General features: G+C 50.8%; 1 protein-coding gene across 2 annotated transcripts in view; it reads left to right on the top strand.

Moving 5' to 3' along the window:
- The window catches only part of BCL9L (BCL9 like), an 87,920-nt gene that overhangs the window by 12,720 nt on the left and 50,190 nt on the right, over positions 1-25,010 (top strand). Inside the window, exon 1 of one of the 2 annotated variants that reach the window (XM_062594693.1) lies at positions 14,939-15,022. The exons of the other annotated variant lie outside the window; for it this stretch is intronic. The gene's annotated coding sequence lies outside the window, so the exon portion shown is untranslated. Of the gene's footprint in view, positions 1-14,938; positions 15,023-25,010 lie in introns of those variants that run through there. 2 annotated transcript variants of the gene reach the window in all.

The raw sequence follows: 25,010 nt of genomic DNA, 5'->3' as shown, positions 1-25,010 counted from the left end.
GAGAAGCCTGAGCTCCTGTTATGAATGACCTTTGTCTGGTTACATGTTGTATTTTGGGGCTAGTGCACTATACAGGCAGAGCCCTGTGCTAGTAGGGTATCCTAGGGACTGATAGGGCCATCCTTCCTACCACTCCCCAAACTAGGCCAACACACATTTTTCCCTGCCAGGACATTACTGCCAGGTAAATAATGGGAGGCTTTTGCGGGAGCTGCTCAGACTACTTGTGGCTGCTCATAGTGCAGGAGCTGCAGAGCAAATGTGGACAGATGAGATTGTTTTACTCAAAGAGGGCTCATGTTCTGGTGTTCTCCATGCTGATTTGGGGTCCGTTCTGAACGGAAATGCACTGTCCTTTTGTGTCCCTGACAGCACAGCACAAATCCACGTCTGCATGGTGCTGCTGAAGCATTCATCTCCCTGTCATGAAATATTCATACCCATCTCCAAATGGGCTCCGGCACAGCAAATCTACATGTCAGTCCCCTCCCCTGCCTCCTGTGTCCCCCACATTGCACACAGACGGTCTATGTTGCAGTGAGGGCAGCTGTAGGCTCTGCTGTGAGGTCAAACCAGATTCAGGCAGCTGATCTCTGGGTCTTTGAGGAAATAAAACAGAAAGAGCAGAAAAGAAGTAGCAAAACCCCAGGAGGTGCTTTTGAGACTTAACCCTTTCCAGGCAAAGAAGCACCAACAGAAACAGAGTGCAGCAAGCAGTCTAAGCAGTGAAGGGAGAACCAGGACTAGACAGAAGTTGAGATTCTGTAATCCTTTCCTCAGTCTGGGAAGGTGGTTACCAAACCTGGGAACCCTGCTGGAGGGTGTGACCTGGAGCACAGGCTCTCTTGCTCTTGGATATACTGGTTTAATTCATCTCATGTAAGTTGCTGTGCCTCTCTTGGCATTGTGGAAAGCTTGCTTGCTTTCACTGCATTTGTTCCGCAAAGCATGAGTCCTTGCTAGTGTCACGGACGTATATTTTCTTTTTTCTGGTGTAGGGGGGAAGAATACAAGTCTTGGGCCTTGTGAGTTACTTCTGGAGTTTTATGGTCAGGCCATTTTTGAGCTGCCTCCCCATTTCTGGTTAAAGTGTCAGGCAGTGAAAATAATACATTGCATCAATTGTAGGGAAACCCCTGTAGTCAGAGGAAAGGCTATTGGTTTTGTGGCAAAGTTTCTGGGCTAAGAGTGGGTACATGGGGGAGGGAGGAGTGTTAAAACTCCCTGCGTGTCCTGCTGTGTTGTGGGGACCTCATTGTTGCCAGATAACTGTGGAGCATAGTAAACAGTTATGTGCAGAGCTCTCTGGGCAGGCACTTCTTAGGATGAGGAGGGGATTTGATAGCTCTCAGGTGAACAGCACAGGTGAGCTGCTGTTTGAGTGGCTCATGGGTGCAGGTGGCTTGTCCCTCCCTGTTTGTCCCCTTGATAATCCAATTTACATTCCCTTTTCTTCCTCTGGATCCTGCTGTTTCCATGGGAACTGTGTTCACAGTTGCGTTTCATTGGTTTCTGGAGAGACTTCTTTTTTCCTTTCACCTTATCTCTTTCCCATTTCCCTGCTTGGACATGGAGCTGTGGCTGTCAGAGGATGGGGAAGTTTGCAAAGATTCTGATAACTGGGATTAAAGCAGCTGTGGAAGTGGGGGAAGGCCACTGGGTCTCCTGCCCTAGGAGCAAGGGTACCCTCCATCTACTAGTGCTTTTATAAGGAGCAATTAGGAAATACAGCAAGTCCTTTAAGATCAGAGGAAGTAATTCTGCTGATTGGGCCTTTCCCTTGGTCTTTTCTGCATCCTGCAGATATGAAAGGGTGTTCTGGACACCCGCTGTCCATAGATCTGTCTGTTCATCCAGAGGTCTCTTGTACTTTGTGAGTCTACTATGTGGGGTATCCTGGGATCCAGCATCAGGATGGTTCATACTGTGTTCTTGTATCTGAAGAATTTTCTCACTTGTTTTTGCAAATGCCAAGTTGATGTCATGTCAGCTGTATGGTTGAGAGAACATAAGGGAACAGATACTGCTCCAGGCTCTTGCACTTGCACATGTGCTGCCTTTTGCTTTGTCCAAGGAGACTGTGCTTTGGCCTGGTAGATGAAGAGTATGCACAAAAAGCTGCAAGCAACTGATACTATGTCTTAATGAATCACCACTTGTTGGCTACATTCCTTAATAACTGTGTAATGTGCCTTCGTCATTGCTATTTTCAGGTACGCTGTATTTGCTTGAACTGAGAGACTGGCATTTGGATGAGGAAGTGGCAGTGACACAGAGGGGAGAGGTTCCTCTAAGCCCCATTTTAAGGTGGTCACTCATCTGTTCTGCATGTAGTGGGGTTAGCAACTAAGCTGCTTCAGCTTCTCCACTCTGACCTCTACTCCTGCTCCCTTCTTCCACCTGTCTAGTTGCAATCCTAGGTGGCCAACAGGGCTTTGGCAGCCCCTCCCAGCTCTTCCCATCTAATACCGGTTTCAGTCTTTGCCTTTGTCCTGGCTAAGCAGCTTAACCTCTGGCTGATGTTGTACTGGTGGCCAGGTCAGTTGCTGCATTTGCTGTACTAGATCCGCCAGCCCCTTCAGCTAGACACATGGCTCTCTCACAACGCCTGTGTTGACTTGTCTGGGAGAAGACTTTGCTGCTCTGTTCGTAGTGTTCACACCACATAAAGGGCAGTTGTAAAATGCCATAAGGTACCTGTTACACAGATATTAAAGAAGGGTTGTCTGTGCAAGAGGGAATGATTTAATGGTTCAAGTACCAGCTTTAAGCCACTACTGCTCTCTGGAATTGGAGTGTTTGTTTAGCTCTTCGTATTCAGTTCAGGAGCAAGAGTGTGTTGCACTCTGTGGAAATCCATTTTGTCACTTCTGTGTCTGGATGTTAAAGCTCTGTTTGGCATTTTTCATTAGAGCCACAGTTTCTCCTTTTCCTCTTAATTAAAACATCCCTTTCTGCTCTGCCCATGCTATTACTCTGTCATGCACAGCTCCAGAGATAGCTGCATCTCCTTTGCATCATCTGAGAGAAAAAATAGGGTAAGTACAGTAAGGCTGCGTGTTTTCTAGCTTTTCTTTTTCCAGCTCTGGTGCTGCACCTTGGCATCTGATGTGCACAGGGAAAATCTGACTGAATAAAGTGACCCAACTTTCCCCACATGGAATAAGAGGCCAGGACACCTGCACTGCTAGGATCAAAACCTGCAGATTTTGCGAAAAGTGAGTGTATGGCATCCCATAGGCTGCCTGAGCTTGAGTCATAGTGGTGCAGCTGAGTCCCTGCGAGCAGAATGCTGTAGGAGAGTCTGCATTTGCCTTCTAGCCAAAAAGCATTATTTCCAGGTGGTAAATTATTTTAGGGAGATCTTCCTCGTACCCTGTCTAGCAACACTCAGAGAAGGGCTGTCTGCATTCATTAGTAGCTCACAGCACAAGGGAGCGGACCAACGCTGCCTCTCCTCCGTGGTCTTAGCCTAGGTGGCTGCCCTGGTGCTGGAAGGTGCGGTGGTGCCGCCCGCGGCGAGCGCCTCTGCGGGGCCGCCAGGCGGCGCCGCTGCGCCCGCTCGGGCCGGCCGGGCCGCGGCGGGCGGCGCCGCTGCGCCGCGCGCGCGCTGCGGGCCTTCGGCGGGGGCCCTGCGCCGCGCCCGTCACCCCTTGCCGGGCTGCTCTGCGCCCAGCGCCGCGCGAGCGCTGGCTCAGGCCGTGATGCCCGGCGACTTCTGTGGGCAGCCACTCGGAAGCAACTCGCTAGCGGCGGCGCGCTGAAAGAAGCCTGCTGTCCTCAGCCAGGCTTGTCCTGGAAGAGTCGGGGTGAGGCTTGGGAAGGCTCTAGCGAACTCGGAAACCTATTGCCTGATTTTCTTGAGTTTGCCGTGCAGCCAGAACTTCCAGCTCCTGCATGAGGAGCTGCTCCAGGGCAGTCCTACTCTGACTAGGAGCAGGAAATGCCAGAAACCTCCTGTGCAAGCCAGCACTTTCCAGGCCAGCTCGACAGGCCCAGGAGAGTCAGAGTTGGTGTAAGGTTGTCTGGGAAGCCTTGTGCACACAGAGCAGACTTCTTTATAAAGGAAGCAAACTTTCTTTCTTTCCTCTTGTGTTTCTGCTGGCATCATAGAGGGATACATGAGTGTGCCTAAGATTGGAGAAGCTGGCCCTGTAAGGCCATTCCTGTATAGCAGTGTACTGCTGGTGGCAGGTAATACTATATGAATACTTAATAATGTGGATATTGGAAAGTGTAATACCAGCAAACATTGAACTACTGCTGCACCTTTAGACATGAAGTCTGGGTTTTTGGAGAACGTGTGTAAAGGTCTGTCGCCCCTTTGCTCTCCCTGCAAGGAATCTGTTCTTCTTTGGAAAGCTAGGAACCTGTCCCTGAGGCACTTTATGGAAGAAGCAGAGTGATACTGGGGCTGTTTTTCTCTTCATTCCTGCATCTGGGCTGTGGGATGTCCTTCTCCTCCCCCAACAAAACAAAATAGAGAAGAAAACTTCCCATAGTAAAGAGTGACTGGCTCTGCAAGCTCTTCTCTGGCCATGTTAAAGAGAAGGAGGGGTGCTGACAGGTATGGAGACACAGCCAATCTCTAGCACTTCACTTACCTTGCTGTGCACTTTGGAAAAGACAGTCTGGGATTTGGTTGTGCACCACTGTCTATAGGGGCAGATGCAAAGGGCGTATTTATTGAAGAGCTTGAAAGGAGGTAGGGAAATCTGGAACGTGAGGGGAAGATGAACAAAAAAATAAGTGCCGAGCAGTTGGGCAGAGATGGGCTTGTCCCAGTACAGAGAACCTTTTCCTAGTCTCAGATTCCAAAGAGGCTTGGTGGCAGTCAGCTGAGGTGCTCAATGCGGCTGGCAGGAAAGTAGCATCAGATCTGTGTATGTGCATGTGCCAGGAGACTGGGACATGGAGAAGCAAGGGTTGAATGAAAGCTGAAGGAGTTGAACTAGGAGTAGAGCTTGAATACTCAAGCAGAGCTTATGGTTTTGCTTATATAGTCCCTCTTTCTAGCACATGCCGGACAGGTGGACATCTCTTGGCAGCTTGTAGCTGTACGTTGGTACAGCTGAATCTAGCTGTGTCTGCTTCTGTGTAAAACTCCTTGCTTGGTTCACAGATCTGCCCGTGAGATGTTGAGGGAGACATTTTTCCCTCAGCTAGCAATTTCTGTGGTTAAAGTGTGGCACATATTAAGGTGCACATGGCTGTCTTGGAACAGAGGCTACGTGTCTGTGTGGAAATGGAGGTAGTAAGTGCTAGTCCAAGCTATCAGCAGCATAAGTCCTTGTGCTGGCAGATGGTGCAAAGCTGCAACTTGCTAACTTTGTCTGTTACGACCCCACTTACAGAGCAGTAATTTTGAGTGACCCCCAAATACTAATAGAGATATTGAATAAAATTGAATTTGTGTCAGGCTTGTGACCTCACACAAAACTGCCCTGATCTTGGCTCCGGAACTTGCTGACATAAAGACTCAAGTGTCTGCAATGACCAAGCTTCTAGGATTCCTCTGCAGAAGAAGAGACTGGGAGTATTAAAAAAAAAAAAAAAAAAAAAAAAAAAAAATCAAAGGAAGTGATTATTCCATTCCTAGTTCTGCCCTGCTACAAGGCTATAGTAACAAGGACATCAAAACCCTTTCTTGCATCTTTCTTGAGTATTTTGTCATTCCCTGGTAACAATGCACAACAGACTGATGGTGCTCTGCATGCAGTGTAGTTTCAGAGGATGACATCCTTGTGCATTGTATTATACCTTCTGTCTTTACCTCTGCATGCATGTAGAAAGCATGTCTACTCTGGCACTGTGTCTTGTATCCATTATTGGTGTGTATGCATAAAATAGGCATGCATATAACGTGTGTTTGTATGGCCATGCTGCATGGGTATTCCTTCCAAGTAGGCACTCGGTGGGTGAGTGTGCTGCATATGCCATATGTGTTGGGGTTTCTCTGCAGGTCTGCTTTGCTAAGGCAAGGCTTTGGAGGTGCAGGCCACCTGCAGTCAGCAGGGCTGCAGGCTGGAGGAGAGCATGGCGTTGGTGTGGAGGGGGAGCTCAGGAATGCAATTGCAGCCAGACAGGCAGCGCCAAGAGCCGCCTATCTGTTTGTACAGACCTGAAATCCCCTGCAGCCTGCGCAGGGCCTGCTTGTGCCTGCTCAGCCAGCCAGGAATGTCACACGGAAATCTCACTTCTGTGGGGGGGAGTGCTGCATTCCTCCCTCGACCCCCTTGGGGTCCCTCTGTCTCTCTGTTCCCTACCAGGCTCACCTTGTGCCTCATGGCACCCACTGAAGCAGAGGGTGTCCAGATGAGGTGAGGCAAGATACACACCCCAGCCCACCCAGATGCCTGCCTCCCCTTTATTTCGGAGGGGGGATCTGGCTGGCTTTGTGTCACTGAGGCGCTGTGATTTCAGAGCCAACCCAGCCTGCTCAGTTTTTCCAAACCCTCACTTGGAAGGAAGGAGCCATATCAGGATAAAAGTCCTCCCCACCCACCCCTTTCCCTGTCACCTTCCCAGCTTCCCAGCCAGCTCAAGCCCTGGGTGGCAGTGGGAGGTGCTGTCTCTGCTGATTGCTGCATTTATCACACTGGTGGCCTTGCTAAATGGTTTAACCCCTTGCTCCCCACAGACTTCGCTGAGGTTTGCTTTGCTGACAGCAAACTCCATGGTCTGTCCTGCTGGTGGCTGCCCCAGCCTTGTAGGCTGCCACATGCACTCTGGCTTTCATGTCTCTACCTGAGATGAGAGAGATGGCTGCTACCCTCACTGAGTGGCAGGAGCACAAGCTCTCTCCTGCCCACAGTGCTGGTAACCCTGGGGGTTTACTTTGTTTGCCAGCCAGCCACTTACCAGATGCTACTGGACAGCAGCAATTTATGGAGACCAGAGACAGCAAAGCAAGTATCTGTGCAGGGCCATATGCAAGCAGCAGCCCAGCCCTGGGCCCAGATAGATTAAGAACCACTTATTACTTGTCCTGACTTGTCTGCTGGCAGAATCACACAAGGAAACTCATAGTTTAACTCCCAAACTACCTGTTTCCTAGCGCTTGGCAGTGTGCATTGCTATGGATGTCCTTTATGCAGCTAAAGCATGTTGCAGAGGCCACCTGAGGCCAGGCACTCTGGTAGGAGTTAAGCTCGTTTCCTGTGCCAGAATCACAGCAGCATCAGGAGTTTGTGGACAACATAGTGGACCTGAAGTAGCTTCCCCTGGGTTGTAGTGAGCATCTGAGATCACGGGAGGATTGAGCTGGCATGGTCATTCACATGGGAGTAGCAATAAGGGAAGAAGGTTTGTGGAACTGTGTCATGCCTGGAACCATACAGGCATTAACAGCACATCTGATATTGGAGTGTTAGCAAGACATCCAGGATCCTGAGCCTCAATGTCTTTGTATTCCTGGAATACAGAAACAGTGTCAGGAGGCTACATCTTTCCAAGAAGATGGTGTGTCAGCTGCACTGTGACTGTAGTAGCATATTTTCTTTTGGGAAGACGACTGCTTAGCCTGATTAAATTATTCTCTCCTACTCCAGCACAAGCTCCATTTTGCCTTTAGAACTGCAGCATATGAAAGTCCTACGAGATATGGAGTGGGGCTGAGGACTCACCTGGTTGGTGAGAACAGGGCCCAGCTCTGGTGTGAGAATGCTGAGCAGGAGACCGGAACTTCTGTTTCACTCTGTGGCTGGCTGACTACATGGCTTTCAGGTGTCTTTCTGATTCCAGATTCTTTTGGCTGTAGTAGGTACATGGCCTTGGCCTGTTGAAGACGTGATGGCTAATAAATTAGCGTGTATGAAACAGGCTGAGATTCTCCTTTGAAAGGAGAGGAGAAGCCAATCTGGATACTCCTGATTCTCTCCAGATCCATCTGGCCAATGGCACAAGCTCCCAAGGCAGCTGCAGAGTTGGGAGAGGTAGCAGAGGCTTCTCACAGCTGCCTGCTGCTGGCTGCTTCCCTGCTTAAACTCTAATGAGCATGTAATGAGGGAGCCCATTCTTCTCTGGCTTGGAGGCTGCGGGGCTGCACAGAGAGCTGGGGCCTCTTATGGCTTGGTTTTTTCCCCTTTCCCTGAGCAGCAGCTTGTGGTACCATCAAACAGAAGTGAGATTGAAAGCTCACAATACAGCCTGACAGAGATGGAGGCATGGCAGGAACTTGTAAGGCTGTGACACACTATGCCAGTGTCTGAGGGGGAAAAGAAAGCACTGGTGCCAGGAGTTTGTACAAAGACAGGTTGGCAGGGAAGCCTGAGGGTAGCACCTCAGGGAGAACTGACGAGATATTTTTAGGCCACCTCCACAGCAGTAATGTAGCCTCTTTTATCTCCTCTCTGGACCTTTGCCTTTCCTGGGAAACGTGGAATGAGTCTGAGTCTGCATCTGCCAGGTCTGTGGATTTGGCCCTGGAGCTGCCACCAACTCCTCACACTACACCTTATGGTAGATGCCTTTGCTACAAACAAAGGGACTGACTGGTCTTTTGTGCCAGACCTGCCCATCACCATGGGGCTCTGGCAATCTCTTTCCTATACCTCTGTGCTGAGATACATGGATCAGCAAAGTGTAGAAGATTGTTACTGAAACAAGCACTTCACAGCACCAGACTTGTTCCCTTCATCCCAGTACATCAGGACTCTTCCATCTCCAGGGTCTCTACCAGGGGATGGTCTGGAATTGGAGTGAGCCACTAGGGAAACACTCACAGAGACAGCTTCAACTAACTGTGAGTCACATCATTAACTCCAGTATAGTTAATTGGACCTAATTAATCATATTCATAACTGTAATGAGGGCCTTGCCCACAGGGGTCTTGCAAAGGATTGAGCTTGGGGCAGGCATTCTGGAGAGATCATAGGAATGAACAAATCCCAGGGCATTAAAGTTGTTTGGGAGCTGGATTTCATTTACTCCACATGTCCTTATCAGCAAAAGCATAATAGGGCCCGGCAGATGGTTCTGGCCCTGTAGCCTAGTATCTTCTGTATCCTACCTTTAGTTCCCTTTTCTCCTGGCCTGTGCTTTCCAACTTGCCTTGTGCAAGCTCTTTGCCCTAGTTACTCAGCAGAACAAAACACATATGTGTTTGCATGGACTAACCTGAACCGAACTGTCATTCAACAGTGCAGATGTTGAGAAGGTTCCAAATCTGCACTTGAACTTTGTGGCCTTGCTTTATCTCCTGTTTTTATCAAATGGAGAAGAAAATAATCCAGAGACTTGAGGGCTGAATATATCTGCTTTTGTGGCATGAAGGGTAGTTCTCTCTCTTCAAGGAACTGTACAGCTTAACTCCTAGTGTACTTTTAGGAAAGGATGCAGAGTAAAATAAAAATTGAAGTAGTGTCATGCTTTAAAAAACAAAACACAAACTTCCTAGGCTTTATAGCTCAAAATAGAGCAGCATCATGTGATGAGTCCAGATTAGTCCATTCCAGGGCAATTAACCCTTTTGTTCCTCAAGGTGTAGCTCTGGAACAATGCCAGCTTGTCCTTAGGGTTATTTCCATTACTAACTGTAGTGCAGAGACTCTGGGGGGAATTTGTGTACTGTGATCCTAGCAAAGCATAACGTGCATCTTAGCAAAGTAAAATTTATCAGTTGCTGGTCTTAATTCTTCGCGTGGTCACAGGTGTCTGCCTCTTGTTCCTTGGCCCTGGGGAGACTAGTTTTGGAGGGAGACTTTGGGCTCCTGTGCATACATTTTGCTTGTTATCCTTGCGCTGTTGTGAGCAGGGGGTTGTGGTCTGCAAGAGCCAAGGAGACAGAACTCTTGCCGCTAGAGGAATCTACCTTGGGGAGAAAAGAATTGGCATATTGTTAGAAATGACCTGTACATATTCTAGCCTGGTAATGAGGGGGCAGGCCCTTGCCTCCTGAGCTGTCAAGCACTTCTCATTAGCATTGATTTGATAGGAAAAAATACATAGGGAAAAATCTCTGTGGCCCTAAGGCAGGAAACCCTGTGCAAGGGAGGGGCAGGTCACAGCCAGTCTGGGCTGCTCAGCTGCGGGCTCACTGACATGCTGATGTACCAGGCAGCTCCTGGAATGAGCTGCTGATGTGTTGTTGTTGTTGGCATGGGAAGGCTTTGAGGAGCTCCAAGGACTCTGCTTCCCCCATCTCCTCCCCTCCCTGTCTCTCCTAGTGTGGGCGTAATGATAGAGGAGGGAAGAGGAGACTGGGAGTCAGAGTCAAGTGCAGGGAGGGCGGCTAGCCCAGCAGATGTTAATTAAAGACAGAGGCTCAGCACTGAGCCGGCAGCGGCTGGTCCTCCTGCTGACCTTTTGCAGTCTTACTCTATCGCTTTCATGTGTACAGTCTGGAAGAGACATGAGGGGCTGTGATGTAGGAAGCCAGGGAGGCCAAGGGGAAGGGAAGGAGCGAGAGGGAGAAGTGGCCAGAGCACTGGGAGAACAGGTGGCTCTGCATGTCCCCTCTGGATCATACACAGCTGAGGGAAGGAACTGCCCCTGCCTGGTGTCATGGAGCACACTAGTGGCCACTGTGGCACACGGCAGTATTTGGGCACTTCCACGTACCTCATGTGCCTTAGCGTGCTGTGTGCAGGGACGTGAACCCTGTACTGCTACTGAGAAGGATGACAGCCTGAACTAAATCGCTATTTGGTTGTTGGGTGCTTGGGACCCCACCGATGAGGCAGGAATCTCTATGGCCGCCCTGGTCCCTGGGAGAGGTATATCAGAACGTGGCTGTGTGATTGGTGTAAGCAAATGCAAGTTGCCTGCCTTTCATGTTTTTGTTACTACGCTGAGCTGCTTCTTCAGGTTCCCAATCCCACTAGCATTAGCGTTTGAATCCCAGGCAGGGGTGAGCGGCTGACAAGGACCTGCTGCTCCCTGGTGCTGTGTACTCAGGCTTAACGCCCCTGGTGCTTGTTTCTGCTTTTTGCAAAGAGGTCCCTTATGTGGAGCCTGCTTGTTCCCGCAGGGCTAAGTGGTGATGAAGACCCAGGGTGAGGAAAGGAGCACTGGCAAATTGTCCCTTTTGTCTGCTTTGGCCTTGGCTGGTTTCCCCAGGTGTTTCTGTAGATGGGTGAAGCCATTCTGTGCCTCAGGGAAAACACCTTCAAAGAATTTCTGATCGTTTCTGTTTGGGTTTGGGAACAATGTGTATGCTTGTCTCCTCCCTCTCCTGGTGTCTCTTGGCTGCAGTAGCTGAAATTTGCTTTGCTAAGTTGTGCGTTTGGCTCTCAGGCTGCTTGTATTTATTCATGCTACCCCAGCTTGCTCAAAACTAAGACCCCAAAAGGCCGAAGGAACCATTGGCCTCAGCAAATCCGAGCTGCTGCCTCTCCTGGTGGGGAATAGGGCGGCAGCAGCGTTCACTTAGGTGCAGTACGAATGTTGGCGAGCTCTGCTCCCGGTGCCCCGGCTCGCTCGCTTCCCCGTGCTCCTGCGCCGCGTGCAGGTGCGCGCCTCAGCTGCCCAAAGAGCGCGAGGCGCAGGCCGGCTGCGCGCCGCTCCTCTGCCGCGAGCGGGGTGCTCAGGCCTTGCCCTCCCGCGCACGGGGCGCGCGGCGCGGCGCGGCCCTCCGCGCCCTCCCCTCCCTGCGGCGGCGGCGGGCGGGGCGGGCGCGCGTCGCTAGGGGGCGCAGCGGGGCCAGCGCCGCGCCGCGCCGGGCGCCCCTGGGCCGCGGCGCTCCTGCCAGCTCGCGGGGGCAGCCGGCGCCTCGCCTGCTCGCCCGGCGCCGCGGCTTTCCGGCTGCCGAGAGGCACCCGTTCGCGGGTAAAACGGGACTACAGCTCCCCGTGGCCCGGCAGCGCCTGGGCGAGGACAGGACATTGCCCTGTACACTGCGCTCAGCACTTCTGACTTTGTCATGTGCCAAAGGAAGGAGCAGTGCCTTCTGCTCAGAGAGCAGCACTTCTTTCTGTACCTCCAATATATTTTCCTGAGATCTGTTAAACATGTTTTGGTCTAGACTAACAACTGTCTAGATTAAGGTGCCTGAAGGGCTCAGAGGTCTTGGTGCAGCAGCTGCAAGCCTGGATCTGACTCCTCCATCTGTTTTCATGGGGCCACATTTACTTTCTTGCTGTATCATTGCTTACTCCTAGCCAGGGGAGGGTTAATAACCAAGGGTCTTTCTCTGGTAGTGGCCACTGATGTACATGCACACAGAGCAAGAGGGAAAGGTGTATTTTCATTTCCAATTAAGGCTGCTGCTTCCCATAAGCTGAGATTGATTGCTTGTCCCTGGATCCCCTTTAGCTCTGCAATGTTTTAAGATCCTGCCAAGTGGTCCCTGCCTCCAGCTCTCTCTTCTCTTCCCAGCCCACCCCTGAACAGTTAGTGCATTGCAGACAGGAAGGTGACACATCCTGGTTAGGATGCTGCTGGCATCATCCAGAAGCGGGTGGACTGGCTTAATAGCCTAATGCATGTGCATTTGTACAGCTCCCTTCTGCTTCTAAAGTGGGGGGCGGGGGGTGCTGCAAAGAGCACAGGCAGCCAGTAAGCCAGCTGTGTCCTTTCTCAGCTGTATTTATGACGCCTGTAGCAGCAGCAGACTCCCAGTTGGGCTACAGCTCCTGAGGTCTGTGCCATAGGCTGCTTGGAGGGCTATATTCTTGCCACCCAGCTGAAGCAAATTGTGTATTTGAAATGGACATAATTTCCACCTGAGTGTATAGCCAGCTAGCTACAATCATCTAACTTCCCTTCATCTCTTTGGGTCTCATCTGCTTCACCCCCTGCAGTACCTCTGTCCCCCAAGTTCAGTTGGCTACAGAGACTTGCTCAGTGGAGGAGAGTGGTTAAACTCTCCCTAGCTAACACACCCTTCAGGATCTTTTCTGTTCTGATTAGAAGGGTGAGTGAAGACACCATTCAAGTCCTGGAAAAGTAGGTGCGGTATGAACGTACGAAACATAGGGGGAGAGTAAGGCCAGCTCCATGTTGGGGTACTTGACATTTGTTTCTGGAGGGTGTAGAAGACTTGTTGGCAAAGACAGTAGCATACAAGCACTGTGAGATATTGAGGCCAGCCATATATGTACCTGTGTGTCTTGTGCACAGCCTGTAGGAAACACAACACAGAGGGCTCAGGTGTGAAGCCTCCGGCAGAGTAAGGTGCAAGAGCAGGATATGTGCTATGTCAGCCCAATTGATTGTGAGACTTGCGGAGTTTTGTCTGAAGAAGGGAGTGGGCAATTTGAAGTGTACTGATGGATCAGAGCAGGCTAATGTTTCAGCTGATAAATCCAGCCTTGGCGATAGAAGGATGCCCACTAACAAAAGTACTGATGCTGTTATGGAGAAGTCTAGGTATTCACTGGAGGCAGAGAAGTATACAAGCAGTTCTGAGACCCATCTCTAATGGTGTTTGTGTGTGATAACTGGATAGATAATATTTCTGCCAGTATAGTCAGACATATATTTGGATAATCGCTTGCTGGGAGATAGGTGCCTCCACTTAGGAGGTCACATACAACTTTAAATCAGGTGTCAGGTACAGTTTTCCCCAACTGACCACAACCAGGAGTTGGATTCTCCTGGCAGCTCCTGACTTACCTGGTAGTTCAACCACTGTGTCAAGTTAGAAATCTCCATTCATCCTTGTACCTGGCAGTTGTTTCTTTCCTCTTAGCTGGTTACCATGGAAGCCGGGCGCAGCTGTTGAGAAGGCCAGTGTGGCCGTGCCATTAACTTCACAGTGCCTGGCAGTGCCCAGCTCTTTCTGGGCATGTCTCCTCAAGCATTCATACCGTGCACGCATGGTTTGAAGTGGAGAGGCCCTGCTTTTGCGTGTAATGCTCCTCTCCATTTCTGCAACTTCTCCTTGGCTGTGGACATAGTAGCTGTTCCACGCAGGGAGTTGCAGTGCCTGTGGCAAGGATGTAATATGCTGAACCCACTCTTGTGACCCTCATTTTTGTTTTGCCACTTGCCTCATTCTACAACATGCATGGTTTGAATGGAAGTTTCTCTCTTGCTGGCTGCTTGTAGAAATGAGGCCATTTTGTCTGCATCCCTTGCAAAACTACTGTGTTGCCTTCCTTGCAATCTTTGCAGTGGCAGAGCCCTGGTGAAGCTGAGGCTGGAGGCTTTGCCTGGGCTCAGCTTTGGGCCTGCCCCACCTTCCACATCCCTCCTCGGGCATCTTGGAGTGGCTCCTTGTTGCAGAGGAAGGTGTTGGGATTCAGCGATGCCCCTGAGCCAAATGGAAACCTTGGTGAAGATGTGAAAGGCGGGCGAACTACGCCGCCGAAGCGGGCGGGTGGAGGGGGCAGCCTGGCGGCGGCGAGCGCTGCCGAGCCGGGCCCGCGCCTGGCGGAGGGCGGGCGGCGGGACCCGCGGCCCGTCCAGGCGGCCGCGCCGGGGGCCGGGGCCGGGCGCCTCCAGCGCCGCCCTCGCAAGGTGCTCGTCCCCGGCAGGCCGCTGGGAGGCCGGCGGAGAGCCCGAGATTAGGAAGCAGTTAATCAGCGGCGGAGCGAGCGGGGCTTTTATTTTGACAGGGCAGCGCTTGGCTCCTTGCACGGAGGAAAGTGAATGATCCTGTTTCTCCAAATGATTATTCAGGCTCCGGCGGAGAAAGGAGCACTCGGCACGCAGAGCCTTGCCCCTCGCCACGGCGTCCCCGCCCGCGCCGCAGCGGCCGCCGGCCCCGGAGCCCCCCGGCAGCGCCCGGCCGCCCGCACCGCAGGGAAGCGGCGCGCAACTTGGGGCCGGGAGGGAAGTTGGTGCTCGCCGCGGCCGGCCGCCGACCTCTGCCGGCAGGCGCGGGCTGGAGCCGCCGCCAGCGAAAGTGAAAGGAGCGGCGCGGCGGGGCGCGAGGCAGCGCCCTCCGCACGCCTCGCGCGGCGGCAGCCCGCGGTGGAGCCCCGCGGCGAGCGGCGGCCGGCCGAGCCATGAGCGCGGCCTGCATGGCTGGCCCCGCGCCGCGCCCCGCGCCGCCGGCGAGTGCTGAGCAGTCCGCGGAGCAGCGCCGCGCCGCCATGGCGGGCTCGGCCGGCCTGCCCTGAGCCGCGCCGCCAGCGAGGTGAGTGCCCGTGCCCGTGCCCGTGCCCTGCCCCGCCGCCGCCCGAGCGTCGCCGCTGCCGGCAGCCCCATTGTTCGGCGCTCGGGAGACGGCGCTGCGCGGCGGCCGGCGCCCCGGCCCGCGGAGCAGGCCGCCCGGCGCCGCCTGCCCGGCGCTCTTGCGCGGCGGCCGCGAGCCCGCAGCCAGGCTTATGGCTGTCATTTGCAGCCCGCCTGGCTGGCGGCGGGCGGGGTGACGGGCAGCGCGGACGCCCAGTGGCAGGGCAGCACTCCCCGACTGGAATCCGAGCGCAGCCAGTGCGCGCAGAGCGGCCGGGGGCTTCTGGGACCCGTAGTCCTCGGTGCGCGTCTGTGCGTCTCGCTGCTCGGCCGCGAGGCTTTGCCTCTGGGTTTCGTGCTCCGGCTTCGCGGCGGGCTGCGGGGCTCTTGGCGTGCGCAGCAAGCGTGCTCCAGCCGCAGCAGAGGCAGCGCGGTAGATAATGGGCAAGCTCTGCGCTGGCTTTCCGGAGAAGGAGCGAACCGTCTTACTACATCTCCCAGGGGGCGGCTTGGTTTTGTGGGTGGAGGTAGCGGCATTGATGCGTTCCTAGACAGAGGTGACAAGAACTTCTTGTGGAAAAGGGCACTGGCCTCAGGTCCAGCTTGTAGATCAGGTGGCGTTTCCCACGTAGATCTGTGCTTTCTGTGTCTGCTGCTCAGCCTGCGGCTCGAGCAGTGCTGTGGGGGATTCAGCCCTCCATTGTGGTGTACAGGCTAATCTGGGAAGAGTTGCTCACTGGAGATGCAAGCTAGGGATTTGTTGTCAGCGCTCCTTCTTCTGGGCATGTCCTGGACATCACCTCTAGTCTGTTTGGCCCTTCCCACTTTGTTTTTATGTTTCAGAGACTGCTTTTTGGGGGTCCTTTTACTCTGTCGCTGCTTCTGCTGGTTCATTCCCTGAGGACCAAAGATTCTGAACTGGAGCTCTACTCTACTTGTGAGGAGCTAATCTGTGCTGTGCTCAATTCTACCCGGGCTGCTATGGATTTTGTGAGATACTCAGTTGTGTGAAAGCCCAGGGGAGGATTGGAATTAGAGTTCCCTTATGTGGAGTCATTGCCTTTCACGTGGGGTTGAAAAAAATGCTCCTGTTTGAGCCCATCCTAGAGGAGGGTTCATCCAGGGAAGAGCTCTGCTGTCTTTCTCAAGGCATCCTAGTAGACCTGTTTCTGTTCTCTCTTGAGGCAAATCAGGTGTTCAGTTGGTTTGAACCAAGGGGGAAAATTCCATACATATGTTCTTTCATTTTCCTTGAGCTACGCACAGAAACTGATGTTAACAAGCCCTTCACTGTGTTGTGGTAGGGAAGTGTCTCTAGCAGGTGGTGTGTTCATCCTGGCTCTGCTCTGCTAGGAACCACTTGCTGGAGTGGAAATGTGAGAAGGATGCATATCTGAACACATAAGTAATACTACATGACAGGGCAGGCTGTTGTGGTGTTGTATGCAGCGTCTGCATGCCTTGGGGGCAAGGCTATTTGACAGGGTATACGGTTGTGTCCTAGGTGTATGAGGCAAAAGGTTCCTGACAGTGTGGCACAAATGACAACTGCACACCTTAAGTGGTGGTGCTTACTTACAGAGCAGTGTGACGAGGGGTTTAGGTGTCTGCTCTTGACCTGTGGAGCCTGATCTCCTGTGCACATAGCTACTACTCTTCATCCCGTCCAAATGCTGTTTCATGCCAGGCACGCAGTAAGGACGTGCAGCTTGTTCCGTCTGTCAGTTCCCAGGTTTCTGCAAAGGGGTGTGGGCATTGTTTTTGCTACTTTCGCAGCAGGAGGGATAAGAAAACTGAGTCACAGAGGAAGTGATTTGCCCAAGATCACGTGGCAAGTCTGTTTCAATACTGAAGCAAGAACTCCTTTAACTCCAATGCCTATGATAACACCAGCTGTAGCCACACATGTGTAATACACCTATGGCTGGTACTAATACAAAAATCGCAAAGTGCATGTTGTTGCATGTTTCTCTCTGTCCTTGACAGAAAGATGCTCTTTCTGTGTGCTTTTTCTTTAGTAATTGTCAATCCCAATGGGGACTTCTTTCCAGAGTATCCATACCCTAAGTGTTATCAATGTTTTTTTCCTTTTGTCTTTTAACATGTATTCTGCTATTTCGGCTGTGCAGATAGTGTGATCTTTTCCTCCCCACTAGCCTGACTAGTATCTTCAGTACCTGCGAAACCCATCTTCTCATGCTCAGTATTTTCTATTGATAATGTTATAGGTGCCACTACATCTCTCTACTTTTGAAAGTTTTAAATTTCTTCCCTTCCTCCAGACCCCTGCCAAACCCTGGCATGAGCCAGGTGAAAGCTCACTCACAAACGTAAAACTATGGATTTTGCTCTGTTGAAGAACGAAAAATAATTGTTTTGTATTTTGAGGCCTTCTAACTTTTACTCCTTGCTCTCTTGTTACTAGGAGGTGGCTCTTTTGGCACTGTATTACAGAGGGGACAAACTGAAGCCTGCTACTTGAGGTGACTTGGCCATCACAAATCTGGAACTACTGAGCTCACGGGGCTGTGCTGTTGCAGGGCAGCTGCCAGCTGCCTAGGACACCCTGGAGTTCACCTTTTGTGTAACACTAGGCTAACTCAAGTCCATAGGGCCGCACATCTTGCTTGTGTTGGCTTGAAATCTCTGAGGTCTAAGTTCAACTCAGTCTTTGACTTTTCTATTGACTCTTCAACCTTGCTGGCATGACTTCCTCTATACCTACTGTTCTGGGGAAAAAAACTTTGCTTTTTCATCCCTTCTTTGATGCCCTTTCCTCCTGAAACAATGTGAGTTCTTTTCCTCCTGGCAGTGCTTGCTATGCAAAGAGGTGTGAAAGGGCACATTAGCTAGACAGGAGGCTCTTGACTCCCTCCTCAGGGAACATCAGCTGTGTCCAAACAGCTGACAGTTTCTTATTGTTGTGGAGGTGGTGCTCTCTTCACGGTTTACTCTTGTCATCTTCAGTTGGTTGCAGAGTTCGAGTAAAATACGATCTTGTGATTGTTTTCCATACACTTTCTGGTTCAGAGTTGCCGTCATGACATCTACCTCTGTGCTGCCTTAGGTGATTGCATCAGGCACAACTGGTGGCAAGAGTGAAGCTTTAGCTATTAGCGTGCTCCAGTATGTGTCTGTGTCCATTTTCTGATCCGAATGTGTTCTTGTTGGGAGTAGTTGTGTATTTCAACTGTTAAGATAAGCTCTAAGCTGTTAGAGACTAGCTATCTCCTGGGGATGCCTTAAGTTGTTTTCCAGCGGTGAATGCCTTAGGACTCTATCCAGTTTTAAGTATCTTGACTGTTGGGTCTCCCAAGCACCCCTTTTCTGAATGTACCATGGGAAAATGTACTCGGCAGAAACTTACTATTCTTTTCTGAGAATGCAGCACAGGTCCATCTCGCCTGCAAGTCTCTTTACTATAGACGTAGTCTTTCAAGCTCCTTGCTGTCTCAGCAGGTGCTCTCCAAACTCCATCTAATATGGCTTTTCTTCTACTCTATCCACCTTTGAATTCCATGGGATAGCAAGAAGCATGTCAGAGAGGCTGTCTGTTCATCTACTCCATCCATTCCAAAGCCATACTGGAGTAAGTTGGTTCTTTCTGTTGTGTTGTCTCCCCAGAGACGCTGGTAATTCCCCCACAGCCTTAGCTGAACAGAAGCCTGGAATTTGCCCCACAAATGTTATTTTCCCTTCACTATTGCTCTTCTGGCAAAGACCCGGAGTCATGCCAGTGTCTCTGCCTGGCTCAGAAAGAAGGGAAGAATGAGAGAATTAGGCTAGCTTTGTAACTTTGTATGATGTTTTTAATTGAAATCTTGATGCATAGATATGTATGTGTAGATATCATAGAGATAAAATATACAGATACAGCAATGTTTTGTCGGTGTTATTTAAGCTGCGTCAGCAAAGTGTTAGGAGGATTGCCAGCATGACTCTTCTGGCAAATCAAAATCTAATACAGGTCAGGCCTCAGCGTCACTCAGCTCTGCTGGACTGAGTTTCTTCTCCTAGGAAGATGTTGACCAGCAAAAACATTTTCTGTTTATCTCACACGTGGTTGGTTGTTGTTTCCAGTAGGCATGGGAGCTTTGGATACAGGCTTTGTGTAGTCTGTTGCTCCCCAAAAGACTATAATTACCCTTGAATGTTTTAGCATTCAAAATGTTTGTAATGGAGACATTACAGTTCCTTTGCTTCTCAGTTCTGCGTTTTCATCAATTCTGACATTTGGGGAGGGAGGTCAAGGTGGTAAAAACAAGATTCTTTGTTTTTTCCTGAGTTCTGTTGTGAAGCTATCTGCTTCACAGACTGCTCATTGGTCCTCTGATTTCTCCTCTGATTCTATGATCGCTGCCCTGGAAATCTCTGAGAAGAATGCACCCAGGAATTATTACCAGAGAATGGCAGAGATGGGTTCTGTGTTGCTGTTTCTTGCCCTTCCTCAGCCTCTCCCTGGGAGGCAGCACTAGCCAAACCACATGGCACAGATCAGAGGCACCCTTCTTCCTTCTGTAGTGCATGTTCCAGGTCATCTGCTTGGCACCAGGCCGTTCGTAGGAATGGGGAGTTGTTTTTGTTTTCTCCTCTACCTGATTTTCTTTGAAACTCTATTCCTTGTCAAAGATGGAGAGAGTGATGGATCTTTTTTCTAATTGGGACCAGTTCACAGTGGCATTTGTACTTGCCACGAGGCACTGCTCTGCTGGAGTCAGCACAGAGGAAGCACTTAGTGTCACTGGCACCTGCTTTTGATTTAAGGGAGAGCCACATAAAGGAGGGGCAGGTTGCCAGGAGCCTTGCATGCTCCCCATGTCCTTGGCAAACAGGGCTGTGCTTGTCAGTGCCCTGGACATTCTGGTCTCTAGTACAGCAGGAAAGGGGGCATGTGATGCCAGTGATGCCTCCACACAACTATCCAAAGCTTATGCTGAGCCTTAGAAATAGAGATGCTGATGTTCTTTTTCCTGACTGGGTCTGAGCCCTAACAAAATGTGGAGGGGGTTGCTGCTGCCCTCCTTTCCCAGCTTGTGCTTCTGCTGTGGGGTAGACCATTGGTGACATGCGGCACCAGAGCCCTGCAGGATTGTCTTGGTGCCAGCCATCACCCTCTCTGGAGAAGGCAGAATGAGGCTAATCAGGTGCACTACTGTGCACAGTGGGGTGGGAGCCTGTTCTCCTCCCCAGGAGGATATGCCCAGGCTGGCTGCAGCAAGGGGGATGAGGCCTGCTTCATACTTGCTCAGCTGTCAGCTCTCTCTGGAGAGATGGGGTGGTTCTTCTGCAGCTACTGGAATCTGAGCAGCAGGCACAGATGTCTCCTCTGTATCTCTGCATCCTTTCAGAGCCACTAGAAGAGTGCACCAGGCAGTGTTTTCCAGCCCTTCTGCATTGCCAACGATAGGAGGACAAGGACTTTATCTGTCCCGCACAATCTGTCATGCTGCATCTTTCAGGACAACTGTGGTGAAACAACATGCTAGCTATGCCTGGGAATCTCTGGAAGACTCTCGTCCTCGGATACAGACAGATCATATGCCAGCTTCAGCCGCACTCCCTGCTGATGGGGCACAGCCAGCTTAGTTCCAAAGCTGTTGCAACTGCATTAGCTCAGGACTATTCTATGCTAGGTAGTCCTGTCTCTCAGCAGCTCAGTTGGACAGCAGTGGCTAAATTGTTATGCTGCTGATTTCAGCAGAATCACTGTGGAGGCATTGGGATGTCGTGTGCTTTACCCACTCTTGGCCCTCGTTTTGACTTGTCCTTTTCTTTCAGTCCCTTTCCAAGAGGGAGACATGCTGGCCTTGGCTATATGGAGGAACCACATGGTTTCTGCCATTCCAGAGGCTCTGAGAAGTCCAGATTTCTCGATGAAAATTTTTGTTTTCTGCGCTTAGTCTTCCGAGAAGAAAGTCTTTTTTTTTTTTTTTTTTTTTTTTTTTTTTTTTCCCCCTTTCCTCCAGGGATCTGCTTAAAGGATAATAGATTGAATTACAGTACCACTTTACCTCATGTGCTTCACAAATTTTCGTATTCCCAGGTCCCTAGTGTAGAAGGAACAGGCTTCACTTTTCGTGTTGAGTGACCTATTCAGCTTTGGTGAAGGAACAGAAAATAAGAACCCCACTGCAACTGCTAACTCCCACTGCCTCCAGGAATTCCATAGCTGCTGCACAAAACAGAGAACCTGCACTGTTGTTGCTGGGCTTTGCTTCCTCCAAGAGCAGGAGTTAGAGCGCAGGTTTTACTTGTGACTCAAGATACTGAATCCCAGCTACAGCATGATTGGGAGCCTTTAAGTGCTAGTGGTAGTAGTCCCAAGATGGCTTTAAGATGGGGCTATATGCTGTGCCCCGAGGTGAGGCGTCTCCTGGTTTGGTGAGGAGCTTTACTGGAGCCAAGTTCTGGGCCAGAAGCCAAGTTGGTGATCTGTGCCAGAGAGGGCGAGACTTGAAAAGCAAAGCAGAGCTCCTCCTGTATGAGAGATGTCCTGAAATACCAAGCAAAACCACAGAGTGCTCCTTGTTCTTGTCTCTACCTACTGGTTTTCCCTGGCCCTAAAGTATGTGTGGGGCCACAGGATTGATCTGCTGAAAAGCTGGAGGGCTGAAGCCTCTTAGGCAGCTTGAACACCTCTGCTCCTTCCTGCTTCTTCAGGCCGCTGGCTAGGTTGATTTTTAATCCTGCTTCTCTGCTTGCTGTATTTTCTCTCATCCTTGCTACTACCGTTTTGAGGGCTGCCTCCTTGTACGTCTGCTGTCCAAAGCAGTGCTGCATGCAGTTGCACTGCTCTTTCTGTTACAGTTCAGCTGCAAAGCTTTCTTTTTTTGTTGTTCTGCTTCTTAATGCAGTGACCGAGGAAAGAAACAAGCCAGAATATGGTTTGTGTAAAAGATGCTCCATAACCCTGACTGTTTACAGACTCTGTGCTTCTTGAAATGTAAGCACAGGAAATGCCAGGCTCTGCTGGGGTTTATGTGAGCAGTATGGCTCTGTGCATGTTGTGCGTCTTCCAGCCTCTGGCAGCAGCAGTGTTCTGCACAGTCACAATCCCGAGGAGATTTCTAGCATTCTACAGAAGCAAAGACTTTTTTTTTCCCACCTCCTTGAAAATACAGATTGAGAGGAAAAGTGAAAGGAAATGACTTCACCAAAGACAGGAAGTGAATATGGGGCAGAGCTAGGGCTAGGAGCCAGGATTCTTGGTTCTTTCTCGCTGTTCTACTCAGTCTTAGATGCCTCCGCCTCCTATTTGAGCTGAGGCAAAAGTGGGCTTTTCCAGTCCCCTGAGAAGCTTGAGATCAGCAGCTTCCTTTGTGAAGTATCCTAGGTGCTCAATGCTTTTGTGAGCTTCTCACTCCCAAAGTGTTTAACCTCTAGCCTCAAGGATTTGACCTGTTGAGAGAACTGTGATTTAGAAAGCTGTTACTGGTGTGGTTACAGCAGAAGTAAAAAACTTGGCTAGTTCTTGGCTAGTGAATAGAATGTCTGGTTCTCCCAGGAGAACCATGTTCCATGAAGGTACTGTCATGTCTTTTGCAGAGTGCACAAGGATTTGGCTTTTGTGACTGAGGGGTCAGGATGCTCTGTTGAGGACAGGAGAGGAGTCTTAGATGTGAGCAGCAGAGGGGAAAGACTACTGGCAGGGCTGGTGTACAATGAGCTTGCCCTCCCTCCACCTAGGTGGCCAGTGCACTGTGAGTGAGAACATGAGTATTTACAAGCTGTGAACCTTCTATCCTGCCCTCATCTCTGTGTGATAGCATTTGGAGAAATGTGTGTATGTGTGTGGCTAGGCCTTACGTGTTGTGCATCATGGGCTCCACGTAACTACAGGGGCTAACATTTGCATAGCCTTCAAATGGTATCTGCTTGGCCTTCACATTTTATCTGCTGTACATGTGACTGAGGAAACAAAGAAGCCCATGATGTGTGTCTTCATCCTATGCAGAAAAATGTCATTCTCCTCTTCTTAGGATGCCATACCCTTGTGTGGAGGCAGCAGGGGGCCCCACTCTCTCCTTGGACGATGAAGTTTGGGAGTAAGCAGGCCTGGGCCTGCTTAGAGCTCAGTCTTGAACTGGCATTGAACTGGCAGCTCTAGCAGTTGGTCTCCTTTATCTGTGGAGCTGCTGCTGCCCAAGCAGAGGCTGTGCAATCTCGCCACCCATTAACCTGCCAGGGGTATGTTCCCTAGACTGCTGGGGAACATTCCTCAGTTACACTGCTGTTTGGTCTGCTGGGCTTAAATCTCGACAGCCAAACTGAGGTCTCTTTTCAGGGTTTAAGTTAACGGAAACTGTTTCTCTTGGTTATGATGTGTTCTTTTCAAAAGTGAGCTTGATGGAGAACCTTCTTGACTTAACACCCAAGGCTTGATAACTGTCTCATCAGATGTGCATCAGTTAGTGTGTTCTGTAGCTAAGGATTCTGTGGAGTGTTTCAGTCTTCTTTAATAGAAAATATTTTCTTAACATGCTCTTCACAGAGAGAAAAAAAATCTACTGAATAGCTGCGTACCAGTGAACAGTTGTCATGCTCGACTTCAGAGGTGACTGCATTTCAGCAGTGAGTAAAGTGATTGTTGCTTCATGCTGCTATGTGTCATGGTATGCTCGGCTCCTGGTTTCTTAGAAAAGACACAGTATGAGGCTGCAATCAGTAGAGTTTTAAAATTGGGTTGCAAGGGTCCTGAGTAGCCGTGCTGTAGGTCTCTCACAGCCCTGGAGGTCTGCAGCCTCAGGGTAGTAAGGAATTTGTTTGGGGAGCTCCAAAGGGCAATAATGAAAAACGAGAGATGAATCTCTGGGTGACTCTTCCTGACAGCAAACTGGCCAAGACTGTGGAAACCCCTACAGCACTGGAGTTTTCACCGCGTCCTTGGTAGGACACGTTCCAGTGCTGGTCTGAAATGGAGGATCAGGCCAGACAGGCCTGCACAGAGCTGGTCCGGCCACAGTCAAGCCTGAAGCACAGCAATTGTGCTAGGCTGAAAGCTGCTTGTGTCCTGTGTCTGTGCAGCCTTGTTTGAACTTTTCTCTGGCAAGGAGCAAAAGGAACTGGGGAGACCTAGGGCTGGTCCAAGCAAGTTTTCTCTGCTCTTCCCGCCCCTAGATGCAAATAGGGCAACAGCAGCAGCTCCAGATTGCAGTCCTGTAACTGAGCATTTTGGGGGCCTTGGTCACGACTGCTTTTGAACAAATGATTTTTACCTCGTGTTCTCTGCCTATTGGGCTGTGATGCAGGGTTGGGGGGTGGAGGGGGAGTGAAACTGTGGTTCAGAGCAAGCCCTTTGGATGGCAAGAAAATTGCTGAGTAGCTGGTTTCCAGGTTGCCGAGGTCCTAGCCAGGGCCTGGCGTGGCTGCCAGAAGCAACAGGCTTGGAATTTCCTCTGCCTTGTGCCAGCTCCTCTTGGGCTGGCCACGGCACCTTGGCTGGGGCCAAGGCTCCTCTAGAGCCCTGTGGATGGGGCACTCCCAGAGCAGGGGTTATGCTTGGAGCTGTGAGCTGCCCCCCTTGTTCTCAGTGCCTGGTTTCTATTTTCTTTTCCAAGGTCCAGGCTGTTTTGAATTAGGCAGCCTGCGCCTCCCGCGGGGCTCCTTGAGCAGCTGCCTAATGAGCTGAGCTCCTGACAAACTTTGCTCTGGCTCTGGCTATGCTTGGAAAATTTTACAGCCTTTTCAGAAAAAGGAAATGCCAGGAAAGGCCTGTCTCTTCTTATTTTTATGAGGGGGTCCCAACTGAGTGGGGATTAGATGGGTTTGGAGAAGAAGACAGGAAGGATTCAGTATACTGTGATAGCTGCTCTCTTCTTCCTTCCCCCTGCCCCCCCCCCCCCCCCCGTATGCTTTCAAGTGATTGATGTGAGAGTGAGACAGGGCAAAATTGTCTTGGTCCCTCCCTTCCATAGCTGTGCGCAGTGTGGGGTGAGACCTGCAGGGCTCTT

Source organism: Rhea pennata, chromosome 24 (genome assembly GCF_028389875.1).
Source record: "Rhea pennata isolate bPtePen1 chromosome 24, bPtePen1.pri, whole genome shotgun sequence".
Lineage (NCBI taxonomy): Eukaryota > Metazoa > Chordata > Aves > Rheiformes > Rheidae > Rhea > Rhea pennata.
Note: the sequence above shows the minus strand (reverse complement) of the source record. Positions and strands in the feature narration are given on the sequence as shown.